Genomic DNA, 27748 nt, shown 5'->3' on the forward strand with positions numbered 1-27748 from the left:
TGTTTTTCTAAAATCGCCATTTTCCTTTTTTATATTTTCTCTCTCGCCCTCCTCCTTCTTTGGAACCCTCCATCCCTTACTTTAAGCTAGACTATTGGATCTTGGCACCTGCCACGTACAAGTGTTTTTCTAATTGTTTTCTTGGGTTGGAGCCATTATTTTCCTGGAACCCATGTCTTTTTAAAAAATTTACTGCCTTGTTTTGCCAGGCTGGAACAGAGTCTCAAGTTAACTACCTACCATAGGGACAAAGTTTCACATTTTTTCCATATCTAAATTATTTTTTCTTTGCCCTCAAACTTTTCACTGGTTAATTTGGCTTAGAACAGAATTTTAGTTTAAACACCGTTCCTCTTAGAATTTTAAGTCATGGCTCCATTGTCTTCTAGCATCCAGTTTGGCAGATGAGATGTCTATTCTCAGTTTTACTGTGTTTTATCTGTTTTTCTTTTCCTGCCTTGTTCCATCAGCATACCTCAACTGCCAATAGAGACGCTTAGCATACTCCTTTTCTTTGTTGCTCCAAAGTTTCACAGGGATTGTTTAGATATTACTTTTTGAAATCAATTTCTATATTATTCTGATAACCTTTTTTGGTATGAAATCGTGTGTCTCCTTTCAGCTTGGGCACTTCTGTTTTAAAATGTACTTGATGACTTCACCTCTGTTTTCTCTGCTCTTTCTTCCTGAAACTACTCTTGTCAGATATTAACTTGCTTGTTTGTAGACCTTCTTTTATCCTTACTGTCATATTTTAGACCCCTGTGTTTTAAATAGTATAATAGGTTATGGAACAAGGCTGCATGGATTTAAATTTCTCCTCTTTATTATCTGTGTGACCCATAGGTTAAGACTTTTCTTGCTTACATTTCCTCATCTCTAGAATGGACTGATAGCAGTTAGTGTCTACAATAGGGTTGTTCTGAAGACTAAACGAGTTGATTCATTTGGCACAGTGTTTGTCACACAGTAATCACTTAAAAAATTCCAGCTATTGTTTTTTGGAGATAGTACACCATCACAGTGAAGTTCACTGACTCTACAGCTTGACTAACTAGGTTTTAATCCTAGCTCATTAGCTAAGTGACCTTGACCAAGTTGCTTAATTCTTCTATACCTCAGCTAAAAAAGAGCATCATATTATTATATACATAATGGGCTTGTTGTGTTTATTAAATTGCTTATAACAGTTACTGGCTATTTAGAAAATATTACATATAGGGAATAATTCTTTGGCTTTGTGTTTTAAACCTGATAATGATTTTTATATTTTGTCAATTATATTTTAAATTTCCAAAGCCTCTTTCATGTTTTCTCATTGTTCCTTTTTCATGGGATACTGTTCATGGTTTTAGGTATAATAATATCTTCTCAAATTTCTCTGAAGCTATTAATTTGACATTCTTTTTCCAGAACAATCTTAATTTCTTTCTGAGTGATTATTAAAATGTGTTTATTTTCTTTTGTTTTCATTTCAGAGGTCTTTCCTAAAAGTCTTGGTGAGCATTGTCAGTGGGTCATTTTGTATTTCAGAACATGATCATATAAAGGCTCTCCTTGGTCCCTGTGAACTGGAGTGGTACATTTTAGTGTATACTGTGACTTCAGAAGGAGTAGGCAAGAAGCTAGTCTTTGTGTTGAATGACCCCCGAAAATCAGCTATTCTGTTGTCAGACCTTCCGTTAACCCCCCGTCTTCATTCCCCGCGTCAGACCTTGACTCTGAAAGTTGCCGAGGCTCCACTGGGCAGGCTGTTTGTTCCTCTGGTGACAGCAGAGAAGGCACGAGTTCCAGGTTCCAGTTTCCTCCCACTCGACCTGTACGGTCAACATCGTCTTTATCTTACTGCTTTCCAGAAGTCTCTGAAGTCTACTGAAATCTCTTTTCAACAGATAGTCCCTCTCCCCTTCTATCTGCTGTGATACATGAGTACATTTTTAAATTCCTTTTTAACTGATTTAATGGGGACTTGGGAGGGAGAGGAGATAAATACAAATGGGGACTTGGGAGGGAGAGGAGATAAATACAGATATCCAGCCAGTCCTCTTTAATGACCACTGCTGGAGAAGTGTTTTAAAAGGATCCTGTGGTTTACCTTAGCTCATTTTGACACACATTTAAAAATTAACCTCACATCATTCTCAAGTACAGAGTGTGGTGCATAAAAGAGGAATGTTAAACTATAAAGGCATTTGTCCGGAGTTTGTAAATACTAAGGGTTATAGAGCGCTGCCCTCCGCTCCAGGCCCGCCCACTGCCTGTTAATAGCTGAAGTGTATGCCTTCTGGGTCTCAGGAAGCTCTTCCTTACTTCACACCTCGTTCAGTCTCCTTTTGATTACTGTAGTATTTCCAAGAATGTATAATTTGCTGGATTTTGGTAATATGAACATTTTAATTGTCAACCAGCGTTCTTTCCCTTCCCTCCCCAAAGCCCTATGTAAACTCTTGCTGTGGATTACAAAGAATTTTCTGGGAGCGTTTCAGACAGTCTGGCACAGAGCTAGCCTTCAGACAGTCACTTGATATTTTAAATTTTATTTTCTTATTGAAAAAAGTATTTTGGAGATCTTCTGTGTGTGCTACCTGGGAGATAGCATGGAGGATGAAATGCCATGTTTCCTCTCATTGTATTGTTTGTTCTATAGAATTCTTGTTGGTCCAGGCCCACTGAGCTCTTAGCTTTTCTCGCCTGAGCACCTATCAGCCGAATGCACTTACAGTCCCACTTATGTTCTGAGGGGGAAAAGGAGTCAGTGTGTGTCACACAACAGAAAGCTTGGATATACTTTGCTGCTCCCACCAAAGGCTGTGTTCAGTCCTGCCTATTTTCTTAGGGGCTCTCTGAGCATGGGGGAATGGGTTGGGGAGAAGTAAGAACAGTGTGTAACCAAATGTACTAAAAAGCTTCTTTATGTACCTACTCAACATTTTAAGTTGGTCATGAGAGTATGGTAGAATTACATTTCTTGGTATAATGTACACTGACCATCTCTTGTTTTTATCAGGGAACTGCCTGTGGTACTAACTCAATAACATACAAATAAAATCAAGAATGACCAATGTCTCTCTTTTTCTATTATAGGCTCCACTCATTTTTTCGTCGCTTTAAAATTCCCTGTCACAAAAAGAGGGCAGCCTCAGCACTGTTGTATTTTACATTCTGGGCATAAAGCACTGTAGGTGACAGAACAGTTGCTCCTTTTTTTCCCCTGATGAGTCTGACAGCCACTAGAGGCCCTCCAAGTCTAGAATTCAACAATGAACTGGAATGCTAAAGAGCTACCAGCAGCTCTGTCAGCCCACAGGTAACCGTGGGGGTGATTAATCATTCTAAAAGCACTTATCTGCCCATCCTGTCCACAACGGGCACATTAAACACCTACAATCTATTACACAGCCTAGGTGGGTTTCTTTTCTAGGAGTATTATCTAAAACCAACAATCACTTCTGGGTTTTGCTTTTTATTCCTTTCCCCAAATATTTTTCTCAATATTCTTACGCTTCAAAACAAATTCTCAAAGCCTGTATTTATGGGATAGTCCAGGACAGAATTCAATGTTCTGTCTTATTCTCCACTTGGGTTCCAATAATAGAGGGAGTCAGGATTTCATATGCTTGATCCTTTCCATGGTGGGGAATCAGACAACCAAATGAGTATGCCACTGTTGTGTAAATGAGCCAGAGAAATACCTTTAACCTGGATCTTCCAGGCCAGGATAAAGAAGAGATAAAGACCTCCCTACTATCTACCACTTCAACATTGAGTATTTGTAATGACAAGTCACTCGTCACTAAAATCCATCCCATCTCCAGAATGGCCCAGAGCAGACAGATCTCTCAGCAGGCAGTCAACTTCCCTTTTAACCCTTCTTCATCATGACACCATATTATCCTTCTTAAATCAGCATATTATCACATCACTACTCTGCATCCTCCCCTCCTAGTACGTGGATGACTCTTGTATTGCCATTTGGATAAGTCCAATCTTTACCATCTTATTCAAGATTCCCCATTGTTTTCTCTTCCAGGATATTCTCCACTTCTCTTCTTTTCATTATCTTCTTATACAAAAGCTCATTTTTGCAAATGTCTCTTGAAATTCTCTAACAGAAGGCAATTCTGAAATGAACACTCAAGTCAGTTATAAGAAGTTCAGTACTAACCAAGCCCTGTGAGTGAAAATAAGCCTAAGCCAAAAAGGGACATTGGGGTGGTTCCATTCCTAACCTACTTCCCTAATGAGGCTCTAAAAACTCCAGACATGGAACATGAACTTGCCTTCTAGGAAATGGGTTGCCATATTTAGGTAAGGTTATTCATCCTTTGAGGATACCCTAGAGTTTCCATGAGTCTGGAAACATTTCATCTGGCCTATCATAGTGGAACTGAAGAGTATAGCATGCAAATTTTAAAGTTGAAATATTCCATTATCAACAACTTATTTTAGCATTCCTAAAAGAGCGTATAATTTTAAGTATCTTAAGAAAGAACATGGTAGACAACATCCCTTTGCCATTAATTAGAGATACTGAGTCTATGACTAAACATATTATTCATGCTGTGTTTCAGGTTTCCCCAACTAGCTAAGTCACTTAAAAGGATAATTAGTTCAGAGTTCAGGGGAAATGGTTTTAGATTTTTTTTCATCACTTTAGTCTGGTTCATAAAAATATCATAATATCAAAATTCTGATCTCAACCAAATGACCTTTTTATTTCATCTTAGTAAAATAATATGAAGTACCTGGTTTAGCCTCTTTTCTTAAATCTTCTTTTGGAATGATGCTTTCTAAATTCAAAGGGTAGCAGTTGTTTTCCGGATTTCAACCTTGATTTGCATAGAATCAATCTAGATGTTTTGACTTCCTAAATCTTAAAGAAAGGGTCTTTCACATTAACTTAGATAAATGTGCATGTAACTGATTCCTTGTACCTTGGTACAGTAGAACACTGACTACTTGCTTTCTAAGAATCTTCATTTTTATTCTAAAAGTCAAGGATTAAAATGAGCTATTCTCTACCATATTCAGACATGGTGATCTTAACAGGGTAAAGTAGTTTGTATTTTCACAACCCTTGATGCTGCAAATTGAAGGGAGCAGAATATGCCATCCCAAAATGTGCCCCTTTGGCATATGGATTGTTTTGAGAAATTGCACACACAGGAGAAGCTCTGAAAGCAGAGTAGAGATTATCCTTTTTCTCAGGGAAATATTTAATTATAATGAAAATTTATATTAGAAAGGAGGTCTGTACCAGGGAGACAGCTATTAATAGAGATAACTTTTTACCTAAGAGATTTATCCATATGCCAGGGCAACCTTTGTTTATCAAATATTTTCTCCTCTCTGCTTCCCTGTAAATTGCTCTCCTCCAATTCTCCTACATCTTCCTTTTGCTTTACCTGAAGATGGTCCCTAAGATGGTGGCTTGGGACATATCAGGGAGTTACTCATTTTTCCTGGGTATCTCATGAGCATGTGAGGTATACATGTTATTAAACTTCTGTTTGTTGTTCTCTTGTTAATCTTTTATTGCAGGGAGTTTCAGCCAAGAACTCAGAAGGGTAGAGGGAAATTTCTTTTTCCTCCTCTCCAACATTTAATAACCACTGAAAGAAACCCAATAAACAAAATTTATAATGATTAACACTAGCTGCTGCTTTTGTGAAGTGGTTGATGTTGTTGCTGGGAAACTAAATGGAAAGAAACTAGAGAAAACCAAAGCTTTTACATTTGCAGATTTAGCATATGTGGAGGTAAGATTTGTTTCAAGGATTTGATTCTTTTTAGCTTGATTTAATTTACGCTGGTTGTGAGATAAGGTATCTGGATACTCACTTTTAATAATCATATCAACATTTAGTGACACTTTGGTGATGATTTATACTTGAAGCTTACTATCTGAGAAATTAGAGATCTAGCCTCAGAAAAAGCACATGCACACATGCACAAACACTCACACACACACACACTCACACAGAGTATGAGATCTAAAATATGTAACATTTGCCAGAAAGCAGGACTCTTAGTAAAATGTGAGCTTCAAACACTGGCTACGCAAAAGGAAAAGGCCTCATTACTAAATCTGATATACATTTATAAATCCAAAGAACCCGTGAGGTAGACAAGTAATTTATGTAAAAATTTTGGTTTTGCCTACATAAATGATTGCCCTATTTCACTATTTCTTTAGTCTTGATAACTCAAATGCTTTATTATTTAGTGAGGTTCACCGTGAATTTATCAGGTGATTAGCTAAAAATCACAGGTGTCATAGATTATATTTAATTGCAAGCTGCTTTGTTTCAGAAGCATTCTACCTGCCCAACATATATATCTTTCCCAACCTCTTCATCTAGAACACTAGAGGCTAAATTAAAATCACCTGGAAATTGTTCACTTAAAAGTGGTTAAAATTATAATTTTCTGTTACATATATTTCAGTAAAATAGTGCTTCAGTCTTTTTTTTTTAATTGTAGTGGGTTTTGCCATACATTGACATGAATCAGCCATGGATTTACATATGTTCCCCATCCCGATCCCCACTCCCACCTCCCTCTCCATCCCATCCGTCTGGGTCTTCCCAGTGCACCAGCCCTGAGCGCTTGTCGCATGCATCCGACCTGGGCTGGCGATCTGGTTCACCCTTGATAGTATGCTTGAGTATTTAAGATCACCTGGGGTGAGTCCCCGCCTGCGCTGCGGCCGCCTCCGCCGCTCAGGGTCCGGCTCCGCTCCTCCTGCTTCTCCGCCTTCTTTCCTGAGCGCTGCCCGACCGGCCGCCATAGCCAACATGGCCGACAGGAAACTACGACATCCTGGGCGTCCCGCCTGGCACCAGCGAGAACGAGCTGAAGAAGGCATACAGAAAGTTAGCCAAAGAATACCATCCTGATAAGAATCCAAATGCTGGTGACAAATTCAAAGAAATGACTTTTGCATATGAAGTACTATCAAATCCTGAGGAGCGCGAACTGTATGACAGATACGGAGAACAAGGTCTTCGGGAAGGTAGCGGTGGAGGTGGGGGCATGGATGATATTTTCTCTCACATTTTTGGTGGAGGATTATTTAGCTTCCTGGGTAATCAGAGCAGAAGTCAAAATGGCAGAAGAAGAGGAGACATAGTGCATCCACTCAAAGTGTCTTTAGAAGACCTGTATAATGACAAGACAACCAAACTACAACTTAGCAAGAATGTGCTCTGCAGTGCATGCAGTGGCCAAGGTGGGAAGTCTGGAGCTGTTCAGAAGTGTAGTGCTGGTCGGGGTCCAGGTGTACATCATGATCAGACAGCTGGCTCCAGGGATGGTACAGCAGATGCAGTCTGTGTGTTCTGACTGTAATGGAGAAGGAGAGGTAATTAATGGAAAGGGCCGCTGTAGAAAATGTGAAGGGAAGACAGTGATTAAAGAAGTCAAGATTCTTGAAGTCCACGTAGACAACAGCATGAAACATGGACAGAGAATTACATTTACTGGGGAAGCAGACCAGGCCCCAGGAGTGGAGCCAGGAGACGTTGTTCTTTTGCTACAAGGAAAAGAGCATGAGGTGTTCCAGAGAGATGGGAATGATTTGCACATGACATATAAGATAGGACTTGTTGAAGCTCTTTGTGGATTCCAGTTCACATTTAAGCACCTTGATGGATGTCAGATTGTGGTGAAATACCCCCCTGGCAAAGTAATTGAACCAGGATGTGTTCGTGTTAGTTCGAGGTGAAGGAATGCCACAATATCGTAATCCCTTTGAGAAAGGTGATCTTTACATAAAGTTTCATGTGCAGTTTCCTGAAAACAACTGGATCAACCCAGATAAACTTTCTGAATTAGAAGATCTTCTGCCATCCAGACCAGAAGTTCCAAATATTATTGGAGACACAGGGAAGGTAGTGCTTCAAGAATTTGATAGCACGCGGGGCTCAGGAGGTGGTCAGAGGTGTGAAGACTCTAATGATAGCTCTGATGAAGAAAGCAGTAGCCATCACGGGCCAGGAGTGCAATGTGCCCATCAGCAAACTCTGCAAACAAATTGCACAAGTGGATTTTCTTTCCACACTGGCCTGGTTTGTTTTCTGCAATCCAGCTGGAGCATCTGGTCAACCCAGATGAACTGATGGACATCTGTTGGTCTATGTGTAACTTTTAAAATTGGTATAGTATCAACAGAGTGTATAATTTAAACTAACCACAAAGCTTTACATCTTCATTTCAACTGTTCTATAGCAGAATAAAGCACTTGAAAGGAAACAAGACTCCTTTTCACACATGGGTTATAAGTTTCAGTCCTGATACCTGTGCTTGATTTTTATCAGTTTTGTGTAGACTTTATGTTTCATATTTTAAATTCAAATCCCACATTGTAAAGTTTGTGTACAATTTGTCCTGAAGCTTTGTGTTTGGCTGCACCTGCATAAGCTGCTACAAATAGAATAAGGAATTTCATAGCCTGTATCTATCATTTAGATGCAAGGGAAAATGGGCTTTGCAGACAATGGGTTAGGAACTGACTGGGAACAATGGAAAAAATATCATTAGCTGAGCTGTGGTTGTAAAGTTTTGGGCAGGGGGCGGGGGAGGGGTGTTTCTTTTTCTCTCTTTTTCTCCCCCCCCCCTTTTTTTTACCATCTTGTGAAAGGTTTCTGGAAATGAATAATAAAAAGCAGTTGCTATAAATTTTAAAAAAAGATCACCTGGGGTGCTTTAAAACAAATAATAGAGAAGATAAACAAAACCCCAGCCCCACCCCAAATGTTGGGCTTTAATTATTTCTGTTTGTAAGGCATCCATATTTACTAAGCCCCACAGAGATGGTTCTGTTTTGCCACCAAGATTGCCAGTGTCTGACCCAGATGATCCCTTTCTCTGCCAGCCCCTATCCCGGGGTGCTGTCCTGCACACTGATGTGGTATCAGCACCTGAAACACTGCTTCGCTACTCCACACCTCTGTTCCAGTTTCTCACTTGCTCCCCAATACTGAGCCATTTCCAACTCTTCAAACAGTAACTTCTCTAAATGGGAAAGATTCCATTGTGCAAAGCAGTCAATGCTCAGTATTAATTTTAATGCTGGGCAATTATTTTAAAGATTAAAAGACTGACACAGAACATGATACATGAGTCTGGTACCTAGCTTATAAAATATGTAGTTACTCGTTGAGATTAAAAATATTTTGCTTGGTGGACCTTGTCTAGAGAACTGATACTCCAGCATTGGGGCTTCATTTTTGTGGGTTAGGGAAGTGGATCATTTTTAAATGCATATCTGTAAGAAGGAGGTCTGACGTGGGATTGCCTTTCCTTTCTGATTGGACCTCTAACTCGAAGGAAAATTTGGTGGGGTTTTGGTAAAGACACCCTGAGAATACCAGGCATCTTCAGAGTTTCCAAGAGTGAGAAGCCTACTGTAAGGGATGGAGTGAGAATGCTGGAAATCAACTCTCTTTACTTTGCCATTTTCCTGCAATAGTTCTGCTGTAAGGGGTGTGTGTGTGGGTATGTGTGTGTGCACATGCACACCTATGTGCACTTGTGAGATATGCACAATAAAATGGGAAAATATCATTTTAATTATAACTGGCTTCAGAGATTAAACAGGGTCACTAAAATAGCAGCAAGCCTTTACTTCAAATTTACAAAAAAAGAGCAGTGAGGGACAACTTGCTCAATTAAATATTAAAAAGTACTCTAAAGTTACAAAAGCTAAACCATCATGAGATACTGTAACATCAGAATATACAGAAAGATAAAAGAATGAACAAAAATTCAGTAAACAGACATATCTATGTATATATGTACACATATACATTACTTAGTACACAGTAGAGATGATATAAATTCATGAAACCATCATACAATAAAATTGTTGTTGTTTAGTCCCTAAGTTGTGTCCAACTCTTTTGCAACCCCATGGACAGTAGCTAACCAGGCTCCTCTGTCCCTGGGATTTCCCAGGCAAGAATTCTGAAGTGGGTTGTCATTTCCTTTTCTAGGGGAACTGCCCGACCCAAGAATGGAACACACATCTCCTGCATTGGCAGGCAGATTATTTGCCACTGAGCTACCTGGGAAGGCCCAAAGAATAAATAGTGTACATTAAATATAATAATGTGATGTACTCATTGGCACAGAAAGAAAACATGAGACTCTTGTTTTATACAAAACAAGGTAGATTGATAATTCTGGAAAAGCTCAATCAAAAAACAAGTTTTTCCCAAGGTAGTACTTTGTGGATATTTTTATATTTTCTCCTTTTATTTTGTGAGTTTTTAAAATTCTAAGTTATATAACTGTGTAAAAATGGTTTATCATTTTAAAAAGGCTAAAATCAAAAAGGCTTTCTTTTTATATCAGAAGCTTATAACTCAGTGATAATTTATTCTGATACCATCTTATAATTACAGCAGGGTTTGCAGGAGCTTTGATTGCTTATAAAAATAGCAGCCCAAAGAATATAGAGTAACATCTGAAAAAAAAAAAAACCAGTTTCCTAAAGTTTCGGTGGAAGATTATACAAATAAAGTAAATAGTAGATTTATAGATTAATATGAACAAAGAAATTATCTTCCAGCTGAGTGAATACAGGAGGTGAAAGTTATAAACCTTTTATTGAGGCATGGGAACTATAAACTAGGTTGGGAGGACTCATTTTATCAATATGTCAAGTCTAAAGAAGTAAGAATAAAGGGAAAATAAAATTATATTTTTTTGTCTGTCGGTCTCTCTTTGCCCTTTTCCAGGGACAAGCCAGGAAAGAATGAAAATGTGCATAGAATGACACTGAGGGTGGTGGTCAGGTATCGACAGGAGTGACATGACCTGGAGCCCACACAGGGGCTGAGGCAGCAATATTTCCCAGCAAGCCTCTGCTTCTATTGCTCAGGGAACTGTGTAAATCAGATAAATGCCAAACTCGTAATTCACCCAGACACGGCTTTTACACCAGCTAGGTCAATCCAATTATCTCAGAGCAGGGACAATGGGAAGAGTGTATGAGGACATATTAGGCACTTTCCACTGGTAAAAGAGATGAAGAGATACAAGAACTCTACACCAACCACAGGGCGCCTTTGTGACTTACAGCTCGACACAGCTTCAAGCTCCTGTCCTGCAGGCTCAGACTCATCTTCCCAGGACCCGGGGACCACTTTCCTCTTGGAGCAAAAGTAACCTTTTCAAAGTAAGTTTTGTACCTGCTAGATCTGTACTCAAAGACCCTTTCGTGACTTGAAATGGCTCCAGGCAACACTTATTAAGAGTTCACAATATGCCAGGCACTGTTCTACATCATTTGTAATTATTACTTTATTTAATGCTCATAACCTCAGATAGGTACTGCTATCATCTCCATTTCACATATAAAGAAACACAGGCACAGAAATATTAGGTTACTTGATCAAGATCACAGTTAGCCAATAGTAGAGGAGGGATACAAACAAAACCTTCTCTTAAAAAAACTCTTTTTATTGTGGAATAGTTGCACTATGATATCATGCAAGTTACAGGTGTATGATATAATGATCTGTAATTTAAAAATTTTATACTCCATTTATAATTATTACAACATATTGGCTATATTCCACATGTTTTACAATGTCCTTATTGTAGCTTATTTTATACATAATTTTTACCTCTTAGTTCCCTACCCTCATATTGCCCCTCCCCACTTCCCTTTGCCAACTGGTAGCCACCAATTTGTTCTCTATATCTTAGTTTGCTTCCTTTTTGTTTTATTCACTAGTTTGTTATATTTTTTAGATTCCACATATAAGTGATATCATATAATATTTGTCTTTCTCTGTTTGACTTATTTCACTTTCACATAGCCTAATGCCCTCCAAGTTCATCCATATTGCTGTAAATGGCAGAATTTTATTCTTTTTTATTGCCAAGTAGTATTCCATTGTGTATATATGTGTGTGTGTGTGTGTGTGTGTGTGTGTGTGTGTGTATCTTCTTTATCCATTCATCTGTTGATGGACCTTAGAATCCATATCTTGGATTCCATATCTTGCTTCCATATCTTGGCAAATATAAATAGTGCTGGTATGAACATTAGGGTGTGGGTATATTTTCAAGTTAGTTTTCCTTGCTTTTTTTTTTTTCTCAGATATATACCCAGAGGTGGAATTGCTGGATCATAGGATAGCTCTATTTTTGGTTTTCTGAGGAACCTCCATACTGTTTTCCATGGTGGCTGCAGCAATTTACACTCCCACTAACAGTGTGTCCCCTTTTCTCCACATTCTTGTCAATATTTTTGTGGAGAAAACCTTCTCTTTTAACCACCACAATGTGTTGTGGGAGAAAGCATTGTCTTAGCTTGAGTTTATTGCTACTCACAAGGCTCCAACACAAAATAGGATCAATTAAGTATCTTAAAATCTGACCAAATAGAACAGTCCTTTGCCTCTCTTAGGGTAGAGATAGAGATGAATAGGAAGAGAAAGCAAAAAAGAATTGATCAAGAATGAAGAGAGAGCAATCTTGAGCAATCAAAAGCAAGGCCTACAGTGGATAAACAAACTGTGATACACCCATACTGTAGATTATTGTTGTTGTTCAGTCACTAAGTCATGTCTGACTCTTTGCCACCCCATAGCCTATAGCACGCCAGGCTCCCCTGTCCTTCACTGTCTCCTGGAGTTGGCTCAAACTCATATCCATTGAGTCGGTGATGCTATCCAACCGTCTCATCCTCTGTTGCCCCCTACTTCTCTTGCCCTCAATCTTTGTTGGCATCAGGGTCTTTTATGAGGAGTCAGCTCTTTGCATCAGGTGGCCAAAGTATTGGAGCTTCAGTTTCAGCAAGAATATTGCTGTAGTATATTCAGTTCAGTTCAGTCTCTGTCATCTCCAACTCTTTGTGACCCCATGAACTCGGCACACCAACTCCCAGAACTTGCTCAAACTCATGTCCATCGAGTTGGTGATGCCATCCAACCATCTCATCCTCTGTTGTCCTCTTCTCCTCCCACCTTCAATCTTTCCCAGCATCAGGGTCTTTTCTAAGGAGTCAGTTCTTTGCATCAGGTGGCCAAAGTATTGGAGCTTCAGCTTCAGCATCTGTCCTTCCAATGAATATTCAGGACTGATTTCCTTTAGGATGGACTGGTTGGATCTCCTTGCAGTCCAAGGGACTCTCAAGAGTCTTCTCCAACACCACAGTTCAAAAGCATCAATTCTTCAGTGCTCAGCTTCCTTTAAAGTCCAACTCTCACATTCATGCATGACTACTGGAAAAACCATAGCTTTGACTAGATTGATCTATGTTGGCAAAGTAATGTCTCTGTTTTTTAATATGCTGTCTATGTTGGTCATAACTTTTCTTCCAAGGAGGAAGCGTAGTATATTACTCAGCAAGAAAAAGGGAGCAACATGGGTGAATCTCAAGAGCATTATGCCAAGTGATAGAATCAGACACAAAAGAGTCTGAAATCTTCAGTTTGTATGATGTTCTGCATGACTCCATTTACATGACATTTTGGAAAAGGCTGTGACTTAGGCATGGGAGGCGGATCACACTGGTTTCCAGGATTTGAAATGGGAAAAAGTATATGGACAAAATTTTTGAGTAGTGAACCACTGCATGCATTTATCAGAACTCTCATAAGCGTACCCTTAAAAAGTTGAAAATTTTGCTGTATCTGAACTATACCTTAATTTTAAAAAGAATATAGGACTCAGAACAACTTCAAAATCTGTCTTCAAAAAATCCCAGCTGGTTAATTTTGTACTTTTTAATTACACATCTTCACTGAGCAGCTGCCATGCACATACAGTTGATAGGGTTACAAGGGCATCAAACAATAATACACAGTCCTGGCTGCAGGAAGTTCAAAGCCTATTACATTTGATCATGTGAATTGATTCCCTCCAAAGAAATCTGAAGGACCATAAATATAGCACAAAGTGTGCCATTTTTTCCTTTCAAAGGTACCAAAAAACCCCAAAAGATTTTAATGATTTTATTTTGTATGAAATATAAAATTGTAATAGTGCTGATGTACTCAGTACAAAGTGGGAATACCCCATAGGTGCCCTTACTGAACAAAATTGTTCATGCATCTATTCATTTTACAAATATTTATTTAGGTATTGAGATGTAGTGACTAGTTTTGTTTGTCAACGTGGCTAGATTATAGTCCCTAGTAGTTCAATTGAACACTGATCTCAGTGTTGCTGTGAAGGTATTTTGTAGATATGATTAAAGATATAATTAGTTGACTTTAAGTAAGGGAGATTATCTTAGATAATCTGAATGAGCTGGGTGTGATTCAAACAGCTGACAAACCTTATAAGCAGAGCTGAGAAACTCCTGAAGAAGCGATTCTGCCTGTGGACAGCAGGTTCAGCTCATTATAAAGAGTTCTAGCAAGTCACACACATTTCAGATGTTTCCAGCCAGCTTCCACAATCACATAGGTCAATTCCTTGCAAAAAAAAACCAAAAAACAAAAAACTCTTGATTTTTCTTTCCTATTGAGTCTGTGATTCTGCTTGAATCTTAACATGCTCAAGGAGAGAGAAATTGAAGAGATAGACACAAATATGGTCCTAACCACTTATGTGGTTTCGTGGAGATGACATGGGAGTAATCTGGTGATTACAATGAAAATTTTTGATAGTACAAGTACAGGAAATATATTGGGTGATACCTAGCCTAGACTTCAGAGTGGAATGGGTAAGGAACATTTTGTAGATGATGAAAAGTTTAATTTGAGGGTTAAAAAATTGACTAGGAATTTAGGGTGTGTGTGTGTTTTTTATAGGGAGGGTGATGATAAAGCATTCTAAGCAGAAGATCTAGCCTGTGCTAAAGACTAGAGGCAAGATGGAGCATGGCACAATGGAAGAGTGAAAGAAACTCAGTAAGCCTGGTGTGTGGAGTATGGAGGTGAGAGAGGAAGGTTGAGGGAATAAGCAGAAGCTAGATCATGCAAGCCTGTGAGTCATGTTAAGTTTCTTGGCATAGGAAAGACATTAGAGTGTTTTAATCATGATCAATGTTGGATTTCAGAAAGATTTTTCAGGATATGATGAGGAGAATTAGATTGGGAGAAAATGGAGGTCAGGGACTAGAATCAAAAATTCAAATGTCTGATAAAGGTGACCTAATGGGGACAGAAGCAGTGGAAATGGAGAGAAGGATTTAATCAGAGTGAAGTTTAGATAGTAGAAAGGACAATACTTGATGATTGAGTCAATTTGAAGAGTGATGAAGATTGAAAAGTTAGTATTAAGCCAAGATTGCTGACCTGAGCTGGTAAATGGACAGTGGAACCACTTGCAAAGACAGGAACACTGAGGAAGGTGCCAATGTGAAGCAGCAAAGGACACTTTTGAACCTGCTGTGACTGAGATATTTTCAGACATTCAGGTGGAGAGACCTAGTAGGCAGTCCACGGGCAGGAGAAATCTGGGCTCGAAATACGGATCTAGGAACACCATTAAATGGATGCAAATTGAAGCCATGGTGTGGATGAGCTTACCTAGGAAGGTAGTGAATACAAGGCAGGAGAGAGACCAAGTTATAACCCAGAGTAACACTAACATTTCCAATGGGGAAAGAGGAGACTCTTCACAATAGCAGACACCCGTTTTTATATCAGGTTAAAACATGACATATTACGACATGTCGTGTTTTTTTCTATCACAACTCATATGTGGTTGTGAAAAGCAGTTGGGAACCAAAGATATCAAGGCATTTTTCAGTTGTAGATGTGCTTCCTGCCTATACTAATGTGGTCTGGCTAGCACATGCCTTGTTGTTTGGAAAGCTTTTTCACAGACACACATCCTCTTGTTTAATCCTGAAAAAAAAATTCCTCTGAGGTACCTATTAACATTATTCTTATTTTATTGACGAGGACATATAGGCTCAGTTCAATCATTTGTTCATGCTCACTCAAGTCCATACTAGTGCCTCTGACCATCAATCCCATCAGTATAGCACTTTACAGTGGACATAATGTTCAAAAACAGCCCTGCATCTCTTATACTACAGATAGGAAAATAAAGGCTTACAGAAGCCAAGAGGCTAATCAATGTTTCTTTCTCTGGGGAAAGGTGTAATGAACTTGCATTGAGATATTTTGATACTGTAACACCAGTTTTCATTACCTGTTGATTCATAAAATGATAATAACTTAGAAAATCTTTATGGTCCATAAACTAGTGAAATGTTTGTTTCTTTATATTGGTTTGTCTGAGTATGTAATCGGGCCTCTAATTATCCATAATGAGCTTCATGATTTTTCTAGGAACTCGCTAAAGTTTTCCTAGAAGTTAAATAGTTCTTTCTGAAAACAAAGAAATAAATGTGCACCCTAGTGATTACTCCTCTGTTTTAGTTTCAGGTTCTCCTAGTGCCATAAAGTAAAATTGAAATAGGGCATGTTATTTTGCAACCTTTAAGTTTCTACAAATACTAAATTTTGTCCTCAGGATTATAGCCATCATTACAAGGGAATTAATGGGAAATAACAGTATATGTCAGTGGTCAACACAACAATACTGAAAGATGCAATTTATTCTGTATAAATTTATAAACCATTATTGGAAGAATCCACCTGTAAATACTTCCTTAATCTACTCTCAGCCATAGAAATATATAACATAATTAAAAACAGCATATCTTCCACCTAAATGAATGTCTTGAGAATTAAGGAGTTAATTAATATGAAGGTGATTTGTAAATGGCAGATACTCTGTGAAAAATGGGGGTATTCTTATTATTTTATTAATGATAGTAATGAGAATCTATTTCAGTAGGGTAGGGTCATGAGCAATATTTTATTTTTCAACTAGATGAATTCAAACCTTTAGAAGATTTCAGCATCAACAAAACAATATGCAGATTTAGGATTGGATATAGAAGGCTGATGTTAGTAGGAAAAAAGCCTCAGAGTCTTGGTGAATGTTCATGGAATGTTCATGTACCTTTTTAATGGTACATTTATTTCTACGAGGTTTTAGCTGCTTGGTTCCCATAGTAACTCAAGTGCTAGAGTGATGACCCAGGGAATGACCTTGTACTTCCTGGGATAGCTATTAAACCCAGATAAATCATTGCTTCTTTTGCAAAATTGTCTTCCAGTCTAGGGTCTTCCATTTGCTTGACATGTACTCTAGGTAATTCACTTTACCTTTGGTTTTGTTTCTCACCTATAAAGCAAGAATCATAATGATAATGCTTACATCACATTTGGTACAGAGATACAAGACATTATTTGCTAATTTATTTTTTCTTCAAAAGTTTTATGATATCATAACTCTCACTTTAAAAGGACCAGAACTGGTGCTACAGAATTTAAAAAGGAAAGTATTTTATTTGGACTTAAGAAACATAATGTGAAAAAGGAACACATTCATTCTGCATATAATCTTGTGACCCTAAAGAATCTCAGAAAATATTAATTTTGTAAAAAGTAAGTACATGCTTTCCGCCTTTAAAATTTACATCCAACATTGTGCTTCTATTATCATTACCTTTTCATTGATAATTTTCTTAATTCAAAATTTTTTCTGTAGAAGTTAGGATGAAGATTCTTGGACAGGAAAATTCTGCAAGACTTGATTCTGAATATGCACCAAAAGGGACAATTGACAATTTGTATGCTAGTTTAGGAGTGATTTTTTTTTTAATTAAAGAAACTCAAATTCTGTAGTTACAGAGCCAAACACCAAAGCTACCTCTTCAATGTTATAGGAAATTACTCGAGAACTTAAAAAATGATCCTGCAGACCAATTCTCATTATAAAGGGATGGGGCTCTCTGTTCACTCATGTTAAATATCAGTGACATAGTGGATAAGCATGAAGCTGTAGGGTCATACCTCTTGAATGGGAATGCTTATATTTTTACTCCAAAAAGCAAACTTCTTAAACTTCCCAATCTTCAGTTAATTTTCTCATCTATAAACAAGGATCAGCATATCTATTTTGTGGGTTTTATGTGAGGAAAAAATGATAAAATAGCACGTGTAAAAAGCTTAGTAAACTCTCATGGAAGCCAGCTATGAAATGTACTACTGGATGTTTGCCTCAAAAGAATGACTTCAATTCAGTTCAGTTCAGTTCAGTTGCTCAGTTGTGTCCGACTCTTTGTGAACCCATGGGCTGCAGCACGCCAGGCCTCCCTGTCCATCACCAACTCCCAGAGCTTGTTCAAACTCATGTCCATTGAGTTGGTGATGCCATCCAACCATCTCATCCTCTGTCATCCTCTTCTCCTCCCACCTTCAATCTTTCCCAGCATCAGGCTCTTTTCCAATGAGTCAGTTCTTCACATCAGGTGGCCAAAGTATTGGAGTTTCAGCTTCAGCATCAGTCCTTCCAAACAATATTCAGGACTGATTTCCTTTAGGATGGACTGGTTGGATCTCCTTGCAGTCCAAGGGACTCTTGAGAGTCTTTCCCAATACCACAGTTCAAAAGCATCAATTCTTCAGTGCTCAGCTTTCTTTATAGTCCAACTCTTACATCCATACATGACCACTGGAAAAACCATAGCCTTGACTAGACGGACCTTTGTTGGCAAAGTAATGTCTCTGCTTTTTACTATGCTGTCTGCTGCTGCTAAGTCACTTCAGTCGTGTCCAAATCTGTGCGACCCCATAGATGGCAGCCCACCAGGCTCCCCCGTCCCTGGTTGGTCATAACTTTTCTTCCAAGGAGCAAGCATCTTTTAATTTCATGGTTGCAGTCACCATCTGCAGTGATTTTGGAGCCCCCCCAAAATAAAGTTTGTCATTGTTTCCACTGTTTCCCCATCTATTTGCCATGAAGTTATGGGACTGGATGCCATGATCTTAGTATTCTGAATGTTGAGTTTTAAGTCAACTTTTTCACTCTCTTCTTTCGCTTTCACCAAGAGGTCCTTTAGTTCTTCTTCACTTTGTGCCATAAGGGTGGTGTCATCTGCATATTTGAGGTTATTGATATTTCTCCCGGCAATCTCTATTCCAGCTTGTGCTTCATCCAGTTCAGCATTTCTCATGATGTACTCTGCATATAAGTTAAATAAGCAAGGTGACAATATACAGCCTTGACGTACTCGTTTCCCAATTTGGAACCAGTCCTTTGTTCCATGTCCAGTTCTGACTGTTGCTTCCTGACCTGCATACAGATTTCTCAAGAGGCAAGTTAGGTGGTCTGGTATTTCCGTCTCTTTAAGAATATTCCACAGTTTGTTGTGGAATGACTTAGAATGACTTAGAGTTGCCTTTGTCTGATTTGTGCTTGTGATCCATAAGAATGAAACAACAAATAGGCCAGTGAGATAAGCCACAATCATTCATATGCACATAAAACTCCTAGGAAACAAAACTTCTTCTTGTGTATTCATAGACTTGCTGTTCCAGGAAACCACTTGAGCTGCAGGAGTTAAACTTAAAATCATTTCCTGGATTCCAAGCTAATGAAAGAGCTGAGATGCTGATAGTCTCCTGGTTTCCAGTCTTAGACTCGAGAGTACTTCCAACTTTATAGTATATTCCATCCACTTCATTTCCTCAGTAAGAAAATCAATTTCTCAAAACCTTGTATCATTTTTAACCTTGTTCTATCACCCACCAACCTCTTTCTCTATAGGCAAAAATGAGGAACCCAATCACGAAATAATGGAGTGAATTGAACCACAGTTTGATTCACTAGGGCTCAGTTCAAACAGTACTAAGGTGGTTGGGTGAATGTTCCAACCGTGTCTCCTCTTAAGGATGAAAGTAATTTCTCCCTTAAGTAGCTTCTGAGAGCTAAAAACAACAAATCAACATCCACAAAAACATTTCCTATAAATCCATCCGTAATGAAATATCTAAAGGAAAAATTACCTCCTTGGAAGTTCTTGCAGTCAGTTATATCACAAGGCCTAACTGCAGACTTGGAGACAACCAATTACTGTTGCAGGCTTTCCAGGTGGTGCTAGTGGTAAAGAACCTGCCTGCCCATGCAGAAGACGTAAGAGACACAGGTTCGATCCCTGGGCTGGGAAGATCCCCTGGCAGAAGGTGTGGCAACCCACTCCAGTATTCTTGCCTGGGGAATCCCATGGACAGAGGAGCCAGGCAGGCTACAGTCCTTGGGGTCACAAAGAGTTGGATACAACTAAAGCGACTTAGCATGCATGCATGCATACAATTACTGTGGTATGCTACAATCAACATAATGGAAGAGCTGAAGAATTTTCAGTCTCTTAACTGGCTATGCTTCACAGGGTGAGAGCTTTTCTACTAAGACATAATGTTCCATTAGTGAAAAGATGAAAAAGCAAGATCAGAAATTACATTTTTCAGCACTAACATAAACTTAGCTAGGATTTATAGGTATAGTACAGTGCATAAAAGAAACTTCTTATTGGTTTTTCATTTCCCACTAGCATGGGACCAGCTCACCTCAGTTTGCTAGGACTTTTGAGGATTTAGCACTGAAAATCCTATATCACAACAAAGCCCTCAGTCCTGGACAAACCGAAATGGTTGGTCACCCTATATCCCAAAACAAATTAATCCTAGAGTTAGTCACATCTACGGGGTAATTTTCCAGGCTCCAGAAAAGGGCTTCAACAACAACAACAAAAACCATCTTCATCAGCTTGAAATGCAGCATTTGAGAAAATATAAGTAGAATCATAGGGCTTCCCTGGTGGCTCAACAGTAAGGAATCTGCCTGCCAATGCAGGAGATATGGGTTTGTGGGTTTGATCCCTGGGTCTAGAAGATCCCCTGGAGAATGAAAATGCAACCCACTCTAGTATTGCCTGGAAAAGCCCATGGCAGAGGAGCCTGGTGGGCTACAGTTCATGGTGTCACAAGGAGTCAGACATGACTTAGCAAATAAAGAACAATAACAAAGTACAATATATTTCTAAAATAGCTTAAGATCCTCCCTATGGCTTATTTTAACACACAGTCACTCATACATTGTATAGAGATAAAGTGACAGTCCCACAACTCTTGCCATTTACTATGGAGAGAGATCATAAGATAATCCATCTCAGTGCACCTCAAAAAGTGCTATGATGTCTCTGAACACTTTAAGAGCATAGAATAAATATACCTGGAGCCTGGAAAAATCAAGAGGAGCTTCCTAGATAGTGAGAGCTGAGATCTTTTAATTAAAAAAATTTTAATACAATTTTAAGGTTTACTTTCTATTTATATTTATTACAAAATATTGTCTATATTCCCCATTACACCCACTAGTTTGTACCTATTCACAGGTGTGAGGTGATATCTCATTGTAGTTTTGATTTGTATTTCCCTGATGATTAGCAGTGTTGAACATCTTTTCATATGCCTGTTGACCATCTGCATTTCCTCTTTGGAAAAACGTATATGCAGTTCTTCTGCTCATTTTTTAATTGGGTTGTTTTTTTTTGGATGCTAGGTTGTATGAGTTGTTTATATATATTTCATATTAATCCCTTATTGGTCATACCGTTTGCAAATATTTTCTCCCATTTGGTAGGTTGTCTTTTTGTTTTGTGGATGGTTTTCTTTGCTGCGCAAAAGCTTTTAAGTTTAATTAGGTCCCATTTGTTCATTTTTGCTTTTACTTCCTTTACTTTAGGAGAGGGATACCCCAAAACATTACTGTGATTTATGTCAAAGAGTGTTCTGCCTATATTTTCCTCTAGTTTTATAGTATTTGGTCTTTGATCCATTTAGGTCTTTAATCCATTTTGAATTTTTTTAATTTATGTTTGTATATGGTGTTAGAGAATATTCTAATCTCATTCTTTTATGTGTAGCTATCCAGTTTTCCCGTCATCAACTGTTGAAGAGACTGTCTTTTCTCCATTGTATATTCTTGCCTCCTTTATCATAGATTAATTGACCTTAAGAATGTGGGTTTATTTCTGGGCTTTCTATTCTATTCCATTGATCTATTATGCCTATTTTTGTGCTATAAGCTGAGCCCTTAAACACATGTTTAATTTAGTGCTAAAATTCAATAAACAAAGTCTTATGTTGAGAAAGGACAGACAGGTTTTCCTGAATACCATGCAACTGAAAACAGCTGACATTGCTGGGAAAAGGAGATGCTCCAAACTGGGAGGAGGGGGAATGAGGATGGAGAAGATCTGGGAAGGCCACAGATGAGCAGAGTGTGTTCCTCCAGAGCTAACTTCTTCTATCACGTTTGCTTTCATTTCATGTAGGAAAAGTCTAGTCCCTGAACAATTTCCCCTCTCCAGTACCCAAGGTTCCACTCTAAAGACCCCAAATGTCCTTCCTGTATGTATCTATTAAACCTTGTTCGTCTTTTCAGGTTCCTCTGAACACGTCCCTTTGCATCAAGGCTTTCTCAATCTTTGCTGATTCCCTCCGAGCTTCATCCTCCTAGGCCTCTAATCCTTTACTGCATGTGCCATACACTTATAAGCTTCATTATATTTGACTTCCAGTATTTTACATTTTTTATTATTCACATCTGTCAGTCATATCCTCTGCAGTGTCAAAAACGCTTAGGGTGCATACTGGGCAATTTATAAATTTTTGTTGACTTGAGTAAAAAATCATTAATAGAATTGTTCACATTAGGAAATAACCAAAGCAGATGAAAGAGAGACGGCACGAAGAAATTACTCAAGGATCCAGTTGAAATGTGATGATGCAAGTACACACTTGAGTGTAGGCCTGGGGATGTTAAAGCTGTGAAGGTTAAATGAGAAAAACGGAGTTGGAATCTTGGGAAAACTCCCTATGATGAAATTACAAATTATTTTTCTCTTTACCAAGCTCAATACCATAGTTAGTACATACAATGATTGCAAAGAGAACTTTGAGAGATCTGAGTTTAAATTTTGCTTTGCCTCTGTGAGCTGCAAAAGTTATTATTTCCTTTGACTCTCAATCTGCTCATCTTTAAAATGGGACAATGTGGCTGATACCCCTAATTTACCCTCCTTTTCCACTCTACCATTCGTTACCTTGTTCTGTGTCTTAGGAGACTGAATACAGGGACTGCATCAACAGACTCCATGGCTCATGATTCTGATTGGGGTTACCCAATGGGGAGCTGGCAGGAACAGAGGGTGGCAGGCTATTTCCTTCCAAGGCAGGCTCCATCTTCCGCAGCAGTCCATCCTCTCTTCCTGGACACTGGCTATCCAGCTATAACTTCTCCTTGGTTCTCTGTTGCTTTCCATGGCAGGATACACTACTCTCTCTTGTGGTTTCCACTATTACTGCCCATGGCTCTGTAAATAGCCCCTTTATTAAATTTTCTACCAATTACCCAGTTTGACTGTGCAATCTTTTCCTGTTTATACAGACAACAATCATATTTGCCCTTTGCTAATGTAAACATTAAGTTAAACTATGTCAAGTGTCTAGCGCAGTTCCTAGTATAAAGTAAGTCTTAGCAAATGTGACAATCTGACCCTCCATCTCCTTCCTATATTCTTTGTCCTTTTTAAAGACAAGGTACTAGTTTGTGCTGGTATGGAATCTGTGCTTAATCTGGTTTTTAATAGTTTGATAAGCTTCTCCTCAAAGAAGTCTTTGTTGCTATAAAGGAAAACACTACTGTTTACATGAGGGCCATTAGCAAATAAAATCAAGAAAATGCATCTTTCAATGAGTCATGGCAACCTAAAGAACAGTGTACTTCAACTGTGAGTGCCTCAACCAGAGTTAAATATGCGCTTTCAAGAACACATCCATCCTCAGACTATAAAAGAACACAAAGATCAGATAGAAGAAAAAGATTTATTTGGCATAGATGATACTTTCATGGACAAAATTTTGCTTATAAAAATTTCTTTTAGAGATGATCAATAATATTTCTAGCTCAAGTTTCCTATAGATTCTGTGGCCGGAAGAGTAACTGAGAATTAAATAAAATTTAATCAAGTGACAGAATAACTGTTAGGAAATGATCAAGTCTTCTTTTCCTCCATAGGATGATGACAGAGGAAAAGGTCTTCTTTCCTTGCAGTAGGGGTGACTGGACCTATGAGTTCTTCTATCCAGGAATCTTTCCCTTCCTTACCTCCTGGGAGTTGTTAACAGTCGGAGGTATAATCAGCTGTTGTAGATATACTGGGAGGAATTTCTGAACACATCTCTGTTATTAAAGGCTTGATAGTAAAAGTGTTAGTTCCTCAGCCATGCCCAACTCTTTGCTACCCCATGGACTATATACGGCCCAACAGGCTCCTCTGTCCATGGAATTCTCCAGGCAAGAATACTGGAGTGAGCTGCCATTCTCTTCTCCAGTGGAATCTTCCCGACCCAGGGATGAAACCCGGGTCTCCTGAATTACAGGCAGGTTCTTTACTATCTGAGCCACCAGGGAAGCCCAGAGCTTTGGTTCCATGTAAATAATTAAACAGAGGCTTCCCAGGTGGTATAGTTGAAAACAATCTGCCTGCTAATACAGGAGACACAAGAGATGCGGGTTCAGTCCCTGGGTGAGGAATATCCCCCGGAGGAGGACACAGCAACCCACTCCAGTATTCTTGCCTGGGAGATCTGTGGACAGAGGAGCCTGGTTGGCCACAGTTCATGTAGTCCCAGAGAGTCAGACACGGCTTAGTGACAAAGCACGCTCACACACAAAGAGAAAATTTGTCAGCAGAAGTACTGTGATTGAGAATTGAAGAAAGGCCCTGTGAAATCGATAGATCCCTGGAGCCAGGGAGGTGGTGGGCGTTCTGGTCAAGAGCCGTGGAGGCTGGTGTTCACGGGAACTCAGAGCCTGTGCAGTGGTGGAGCCCTGGTGCAGTGCTGGGCTGTGGCTGGCGGGCTGTAACAGTGGCCACGTTCTCCACACCTTCCCGCATCTGAGTCCTCTTCAAATGTGACTGTGCAGCCCTTCTCATCAAGAGGTGGAGTTTATTTCTCCACCTCTTCAACCTGAGCTGAATTGTGATGTCTCCTGGTCAATATTAAGCAGTAGGAGGGATGGTATGCCAGTTCCAATCTAAGTCTCAGGAGGCTTTGCGTGTTTCTGCTCTTTCTCTTAGAACCTGGAAAATCTGTCATGTATGCAGATTTGAAACAGCCTACTCTATGAGAGACACACGGCCTGGTCCCTTTCCCAACCCCCATCTGAGAGCCAAACAACCCAGGAAGTCACCTTGCTGACTCGTAGCTCACCACAGATGTATGTGTGAATCCAAGTAACACAAAGACTACTCAATAAAGCTCAGTCCCAACTGTCAACCCACAGAACCATGAACTCATCATGTTTAAATCACTAACTTTTTAAGTTGTTTATTACACAGCAAAGCTACCTGGTTCACTATGCAACTTTGACCTTGGGGTTTTGATCAGGATCTCTATGACCTAGCTTGGCATGGGGAGAATGGTGCTACCTGCCTACAAAACGGCCATATTGACCTTAAAAAATGCAGCATCAGTGACCAACAAAGATGTCTAGCACTGAGCATTTTGATATCCTTTCTGTCCTTCAGGGTTCCTGTATAATGAAAGGAGGGAGGAAGGGGAAACCCTTGCCCCTGTTTTTGTCAGATCAGTTGATATTGAACTTTATAACCATCTTAATATGTGGGGACTCAGGTCAAACTTAATTTTAATTAGAAAAATAATATAACTTGGTTCCATAGCTTAGGTCACATTTTTAAAATAAGAAAATTTTAAATAGTTAACAATCCCTTATTTGAAAAGTGTTGTGCTTCAGCTCTCCATAGATTTTATATCCTGCTTCTCATAGGAGAGAGAACCATTGATCACATAACTTTATGGAGGAGGTTTTTGAGTTATGATTTAATGTGTGGTAAATTTAAATCACACACGATTTTTGAGCAGAAATTTGGTCAAGTTGGGCTTCCCTGGTGGCTCAGAGGGTAAAGCATCTGCCTGCAATGTGGGAGACCCAGGTTTGATCCCTGGGTCAGGAAGATCCCTGGGAGAAGGCAATGGCAACCCACTCCAGTATTCTTGCCTGGAGAATCCCATGGATGGAGGAGCCTGGTAGGCTACAGTCCATGGAGTCACAAAGAGTTGGACACGACTGAGCGACTTTACTTTCTTTCTTTTGGTCAAGTTATGAGATAGCAAATCAGTGTTCAAGTCCATAGTTGTGACTGTTGAAATGTATATTTGCAAAGAACTCTGGTCTTAATGGGGCTTCCCTGGTAGCTCAGCTGGTAAAGAATCCACCTGCAATGCAGGAGACCCCGGTTTAATTCCTGGGTTGGGAAGATCCCCTGGAGAGTGGATAGGCTCCCCACTCCAGTATTCTTGGGCTTTCCTGGTGTCTCAGATGCACCCGCAGTGTGGGAGACGTGGGTTCGAGTCCTGGGTAGCTTCCCTGGTGGCTCAGGTGGTAAAGAGTCTGCCTGCAGTGTGGGAGACCCAGGTTCAATTTCTGGGGTTCGGAAGATCCCCTGGAGAAGGAAATGGCAACTCACTCCAGTATTCTTGCCTGGAGAATTCCATGGACAGAGAAGCCTGGTGGGCTACAGTCCATGGGGTCACAAAGAGTCAGACACGACTGAGTGATTAACACTTTTCCTGGCTCTGTTTTTAATTAGTCTAATACTACATGAGTCATTCCTCGTATTTGAGCTTTTAACTACAAACAAACAAACAAACAAACAAACAAAAGACCTAAATAAGCTTTAAGTTCATTTGAACTTCTACTAGTCTTTGTCTCTCCTTCTGTGTTTACGATTGGACACCTCCTTATTCAGAGGCTTAACTTACTTCTCCAAAGAATATCCTTGAACTGATTACTCTTTCCTATAAATCTTTAAAGCAGTTACTAATGATAAGAGTGGGGCAGGCAGCTAGTCAGGTCCTGCTTTGTGTTATCTCTGCCCCTGATGTCTTGTTATCTGTCACCTCTTTATTTGATCTTCTGAACTAGTTTGAAGCCCCCTTAAGGATGAGGATGGTGTCTCATACTTTTTTTTGACTCTCCATTTTAAATTATAGTACATAAACCTAAAAATAGCCCTATAAAATTATTGCTACACATAAAACTGATTATACTAAGAAATTATGACATACTTTCAAAATATCCTTTTTTTCCAATATTAGTTAACACCCCTTTAAGGGCATCAGATGACATATGGTACTTTAGGCAGGTCATTTCACATTTTTGAGATCTAATGTATAATGAATGAGATGGGAAGATTCAGTTAGATCATCTCTAAGAGTCCTTCTTTGTGTGATAGTCTGTCAGGGCTATATTCAGGACATAGATATTTGTCATGAGGCTCATTCTTCTTAGCTAGACTTGGTTCTGAGATATATGCTTAGCTTAGAGCCTTGGATGGGCACTCAGCTACTGGAGGAATGCAGGCTGGCTGTCACAGGTGCTCTGGCTGGGTGCCCACAGCATACTCTTGCATCGTCACTCCCAACCTCCCCCCACCACACCAAAACACACACATGCATACTCCACACTTTTGCAAATCTAAGAGATGCTGCTTAGCTTAGGACCACCCTCTGTTCTCAGAGTTAGTATTGTAGATTGACTCCTTTTTGACCAGTTAAGAGCCTAGAGGTAGCAAACTTCATATCTAAACTCCAGGTAGTTAAGTTGGGTCTTGATTATAAAACTGTTTAAAAAAAAAAAAAAACTGTTTTCAAATTTTGTAATGACTTACAAGATAATTGCTTTAAAAAGATAATGATATCTTTTTGGAAGTAAGCCATGGGCTGTTAAAACTGTAGGTCACATAGTCTTTGAGCAAGATTACCAAATTGAAACTTGTAGCTGAATAAGAACCTTGTGTAAAATGTGGGGATTATTGTTTAGAATTCTA

General features: G+C 39.2%; 1 protein-coding gene and 1 pseudogene across 1 annotated transcript in view; both read left to right on the forward strand.

Moving 5' to 3' along the window:
* RAB3C (RAB3C, member RAS oncogene family) overlaps positions 1-27748 on the forward strand; it is a 389298-nt gene that overhangs the window by 32992 nt on the left and 328558 nt on the right. The gene's annotated exons all lie outside the window — the stretch shown is intronic.
* Positions 6660-8275, forward strand: LOC110149448 (dnaJ homolog subfamily A member 2 pseudogene; annotated as a pseudogene).

The sequence above is a fragment of the Odocoileus virginianus genome, chromosome 14 (assembly GCF_023699985.2).
Source record: "Odocoileus virginianus isolate 20LAN1187 ecotype Illinois chromosome 14, Ovbor_1.2, whole genome shotgun sequence".
Lineage (NCBI taxonomy): Eukaryota > Metazoa > Chordata > Mammalia > Artiodactyla > Cervidae > Odocoileus > Odocoileus virginianus.